Source organism: Zootoca vivipara, chromosome 12, assembly GCF_963506605.1.
Source record: "Zootoca vivipara chromosome 12, rZooViv1.1, whole genome shotgun sequence".
NCBI lineage: Eukaryota > Metazoa > Chordata > Lepidosauria > Squamata > Lacertidae > Zootoca > Zootoca vivipara.
This window is the reverse complement of record NC_083287.1, coordinates 15,240,432-15,246,431: the sequence shown is the minus strand read 5'-3', so window position 1 is coordinate 15,246,431 and position 6,000 is coordinate 15,240,432.

The following is a 6,000-nucleotide window of genomic DNA, read 5'->3' as shown; positions in this document are numbered from 1 at the left end:
ATGGGAGATGAAGTCCAACAATGTCTAGGGTGCCCACCCCTGCTTTATAAATACCCCTAAAATTATTAGTGCCTACGAAGTATTCTGGAAGGGACCCAGGTGGCGCTGTGGGTTAAACCACTGAGCCTAGGGCTTGCTGATCAGAAGGTCGGTGGTTCGAATCCCTGTGACGGGGTGAGCTCCCATTGCTTGGTCCCAGCTCCTGCCAACCTAGCAGTTCGAAAGCATGTCAAAAATGCAAGTAGATAAATAGGAACCGCTACAGCGGGAAGGTAAACGGCGTTTCCGTGCGCTGCTCTGGTTCGCCAGAAGTGGCTTTGCCATGCTGGCCACATGACCTGGAAGCTATACGCCGGCTCCCTCGGCCAATAATGCAAGATGAGCGCACAACCCCAGAGTCGGTCACGACTGGACCTAATGGTCAGGGGTCCCTTTACCTTTATGAAGTATTCTATGTTCCTCATATAAGGATGATGTAACCATCACAGGGCTTCAAAAGCCAGGCAAAAAGGAAATACAAGTTTGCATTCCAGTTTTGGAAGTTGTGATATGGAAACCAGCCATCTGAATTCTCTTGACTTGTTTACGTCAAATTTCCCCTGTTACTATGTTGATTTGTTCGTCCAACAATTATTCATCCTTCTTTCTGATTTCTACTTTAGAACAGGAATAGGGAATGTGTGGCTTCTAGATGTTGTTGGACATCAGCATCGGGGATGATGGGAGTTGGAGTCCACCAACATCTGGAAGAGCACAGATTCCCCAGTGTTTAAATAAGGGAACAACAATGTCTACCCTTACCGTGAAATTCTAATACGCAGCAGATAAAAATAAGGAGACGTTATTGGAATGCCATTCTTGTAAAGAATAACTTGCATGTGTACATGTGCTCATGCAAACAGCAAACAGGCTCCCGACACACACAAACATATCCAGAGAGAGAAAGAGAGAGAATTAAGCAATGATCTCCAGCTTCCTGCATTTACACACAGGCAGCACCAGAGAGAAACTAGGAGAGGCAAGTGTCTCAAGAAAAGTAACCACCCCACAAACACACACCAAAAAACAACAACAGCACTGCTGGATCCCTATAGTTACTTGAAGGAAAGACAATCCTCAGCATGCTTAAAAGTTTACTCCACCTAAAGCCATATTACCAACTTCAGAGGAAACATCAAAGAGGTTGGGGTGAGGGGTCAGTTTGGATGATACTCTGGGTTCCTTCCAAACTTGCCATCCTGTATCTGTGGGGGGAGAATGTATAAGAGGAAGCTTGCCAAATCAGTCGCTTTGCCAGAGAGAAACCTAGAGAAACCCCCCCAAAAAACCCCCAGGAAATTCATCACCAATGTGGAGAGGGGGCCCCCATGAAGGGGCCGGGGCCCCACAAATTTCGGGGTAGAATCAAAAAAATTGCCTAATGGTTTATTGAATATTTTCAGATAAGTTGAAAACAGATAAAAACACTGGCAAGATTAATAATAATAATAATAATAATAATAATAATAATAATTTTATTATTTATACCCCGCCCATCTGGCTGGGTTTCCCCAGCCACTCTGGGCGGCTTCCAACCGAATATTAAAACAGTACAGCATTAAACATTATTGCAATAACCTGCAGTTTTATACGAGTACAGTATATATTTAAAGTAAATAAATGAGCAAATTAAATGAATTTGGATATGCAGGAGATATTAAAAAAATAAATTTAAGGAACTGCCGAAAGAGGGGGAAGGAAGTCAAGTTTTGAAATGTTAAAGTGATTGTAAAATTAATGAAATGTATAAACCTGAAAAGTATAAATAAAATTCAGAAAAATGAGGAGGAAATTGCCTCTTTTTGTGGCTCAACAACTTTTGATGGTTTCCTTAAAGAAAGTTCCACAATGTTGGGGTCTTCCTAAAAAATGCTCCACAACTTTCGGAGTACCCTGGTTGTTACTCTTTGAAATATGTCAACCCTAACTTCAAGGCCCTTCCTGCCCTCCCTATTTTTAAACTGGACTTATACTGCACGGCCTTTCAGGCAATCCTCTGTAAATTAGGACAAATGGCCATCCCAGCTAGAATCTCCAGCCACCAGACATTGAGTTTTCGTGTGTAGAGGAGAGTCTTGTTTTGGGGATGGAGGCTGCTGAGTCATGTGATATTCCCGCTCCAGTCTGCAGTCATTTAACGGACTCACAGACAACTAGGCCTCGTCTCCGTGCGTTAATGGCCTTTTTGGAAACAGTTTCTTGAAACTCTTTATACTTCTATATCCCAGCTTTTCATAAAGAATTAATAGGCTTTGGGGTGTTTCTGAACAAGCTAAAGACTGTTTTACAACAAAGTACTATCTCCCCACACAAACCCACAGCATTTATTTTTAGAGCCACTTTTAAGCATTGCAACATTCGTCTCCAACATACAGTAATTTTATACTGGTTTCCCCAACGCTAACAGAGTGTAGCTTCTTGATATATTTCAGTAGTTAACAGTATAATTGGCCTTTCTGTAGGTAGAAGACAGCCTGCAGACTCTTCATTGATTTTTCCTTGCAAAATTATATCATTTCCCCAAGACCATTATGTGCAGTATTAAAAAAAAAAAAGAATATTTTAACTTCAGAATGAAAAACAATAGATACCTTCCAGCTTGGTGCGTAAGGAACACGCTGAAACTGAAGGGAGGGGGGGGGAAGAGTTTTCAGAGTAAATTCCAAGGCTATATTGATATTGACTTACTTGGTAACGGTAATGTTTCATTTTTCTTTACATCCTTGTTTCTGCATTATTGCAATGCCCTTTCAATGCATGTAGAGCGGGAAAATGTCCAGACCCAATTCTTCAAAGGGATGTCTGCAACAAGGCCGGCCCTGTCAATAGGCAATAAGGCAGCTGCTTCAGACACCTGGTTTGGGGTGTTGTGAAAGGGCAGTAAACTGTTACACTATTTTATTTTATTTTATTTATTTTATTTTTGCTGTTGCTTCTTTCAGTGCAAGGCACTTGTGAGACTTTTTGCCTCATGGCTGCAATGGCTGCCAATTAGTTTCCGGGCCCAATTCAAAGTGCTGGTTTTGACCTATAAAGCCTTAAATGGCTCAGGACCTCAATACCTCAAGGGCTGCCCCACCCCAGATGTACTGATCTGGACCCTGCAGCCATCATCTGAAGACTGTCATCGTGTGCCTCCTCCATGTGAGGTCCAGAGGATGGCAACACGAGAACGGGCCTTTTCTGTGGTGGCTCCCTACTTGTGGAATGCTTTTCCCAGGGAGGCCCGCCTGGCGTCTTCATTATATATATACATATAGTTGCCAAGCAAAAATGTTTTACTATAGCCCAGTTCCTGACTGATTAAACAATCTATGTTTTATTATGTATTTTTAGTAATCATTTTGCAATGTTATGTTGTGAGCCCCTTGTGATCTTCAGACAAAGGGCAGTATATAAATTTAATTAAATAACAACAATAATAACCAAACTGAGGGACTATGCCTCATGGCTGAATGTGTGCCATTTGCAGTTCTGTCTCCTGCAGCAAAATGTATCGGGTTCACTCTGGGACAGAAGCTTTCCATGCTGCTAATATTTTAGGTAGCAAAATGGCTCGGACCCAAGATGCTTTGTTGCCTGAGGCTATATCAAGATTACTCCCCATTTTAAAAATCCACACGTAGAAGCTGACCAAACTGGTTCTTGAACATAAGTCCCCATCTGCACTACACATTTAAAACAGTATTATTCCGCTTCAAACAGCCATGGCTTCCCCCAAAGACTCCTGGGAAATGTAGTTTGTTAAGGGTACTGAGAGTCATTAGGTAAAGGTAAAGGAACCCCTGACCATTAGGTCCAGTCGTGACCGACTCTGGGGTTGCGCGCTCATCTCGCATTATTGGCCAAGGGAGCCGGAGTACAGCTTCCAGGTCATGTGGCCAGCATGACAAAGCCGCTTCTGGCAAACCAGAGCAGCGCATGGAAACGCCATTTACCTTCCCGCTGTAGCGGTTCCCATTTATCTACTTGCATTTTGACGTGCTTTCAAACTGCTAGGTTGGCAGGAGACCCCAATTCCCCACACAGAGCTACAATTACCAGTATGCCTGAATGTTGAATGCTTCTTCCCAGGGAACTTAGGGACTGTAGCGCTGTAAGGGGAATATGGCGTCTTCTAAGAAATTCAGTGCCCTTAGCAAACTCTCAGGACCCTCACAGCTACGCTACACCTGCTTCCATATGAATTTCACCACTGGTCACTCCAACATGAGGTAAACAGCTAGCACCCACTTGAGGGGGGGAAATGGAGGCTAGATACTGAGCAATAATTGCTCAGATCAGATGAACCAAATCAACATCTCTTCAGAAGAGACCATATCACACACACACACTCTCTCTCTCTTTTTACAATGTCTTTAATGGAAATGTATAAATTTAAGAGGGTACGGGAAGACTTGCAAATTTGTATTTCAGGAGATGGGTGGAATTATATTTGTAGAACACGGCCAACCTGTTCATCTAAACAAAAGTATCGAGACTTTTTATAAGATTTTTTTTTTTGCTCCATAGTACTTCACTCCAGCAAGGTTAATGAAATATTTGCCCATGTAACACACCAAATGCAAATTTTATGCATATATGGTGAAGGTGAAACGTACTCAGGCAGATTTTGGGAAACGATTTTCCTCGTCATCAAAAAGATAATGAGAACAGCATTCTCATTAAATCCAGAAGTTTGTTTGCTGAATAATTTAGGCTCCAATTTTAAAACACATATACTGGGGTGTAAGTCCCATCGAAAACACAGTGGGACGTATTTCCAAATAAACATGCATAACATAGTGCTGTTAAAGGAAATGAACACAGACATTTAGTGAGCAGGTTGTTGACAGTTCCTAGAATTATTGCTGCAGAAACCTAGGAAAATAAAGAGAAACTTTCAAAGGAAAAGTGGGTCACGGTTTGGCATGAAATGTTGGTGAATGAAATACTGTAACACCATCTGAATAAATGTGAAGAAACAGGACGATCTCCCAAGTACTAGAACATTAGCAATCATTTCTTCTGTATTAGAATTATGTCAAGTATTATTGATTTCAAGTTTGTACATAGCGTTTTGTTAGGGACCTTTTATGTATGTTTCCTCCAAATGTATTATGTCCTATTATTTGTACTTTAAAAATAAATAAATCCCGGCTATTGATTTCTGATTAAACCACCTTGGAAGCTTTTGTGCCAAATGGTAAAATGTAAAAACTTTAATAATTCTGTAGCTGCAAACAATAGCATGTTTCCTTGGAAGTAAGTTCCACCAATCATAGGGGCAAATGTATAGGGATGAGCAGAGAAAATGCCCTTGAATGCCAGCATAATATATATACAGTGGTACCTCGGGTTACGTATCCCTCTGGATACGTAATCTTCGGGTTGGGAACGCAGCAACCCCGGAAGTGTATACTTCTGGGTTTCGCCGTGCGCATGCGCAGAAGTGATCTGCGTGCAGTGCACATGCGCAGAAGCACTCAATTGCGCCGTGCCCGTACGCAGAAGGGCGCCTCCATTTACGGACCACTGAGGTACAGAGGTACCACTGTATATTTTTAAGGGAACAGATATGAGTCACACCTCCATTATTTTTGCATATCAACATCTTCCAATGAGGAAATGCTGAGAGTACTTTTTTTCTCTGGGGCAGGGGAGACTTCTGTATGGTAGATTCAAGTGATCCCAGTAGTGGGGTGGAATAATCTTTCAGTTTTGGTTTCTCCATTTCTCATTTTCCCATTCTTCACTTTAGTTCTCCACATTTCTGCAGCATTTTATTGTTTCCAGAATTGGCTTCCATGGTCACTTATAGACTCATTGTTAAAACCGTGTTTATGGAATACAATCTTACTCAGCTACGAGTGATCACCAAAGAAGAAGAATTTGCAAGCAACACCCCCCCCCAAAAAATATATAATGCATTTCTGTATGTTATTTTCACAAACAGAGTTATTTTTATACACACTGATTTCT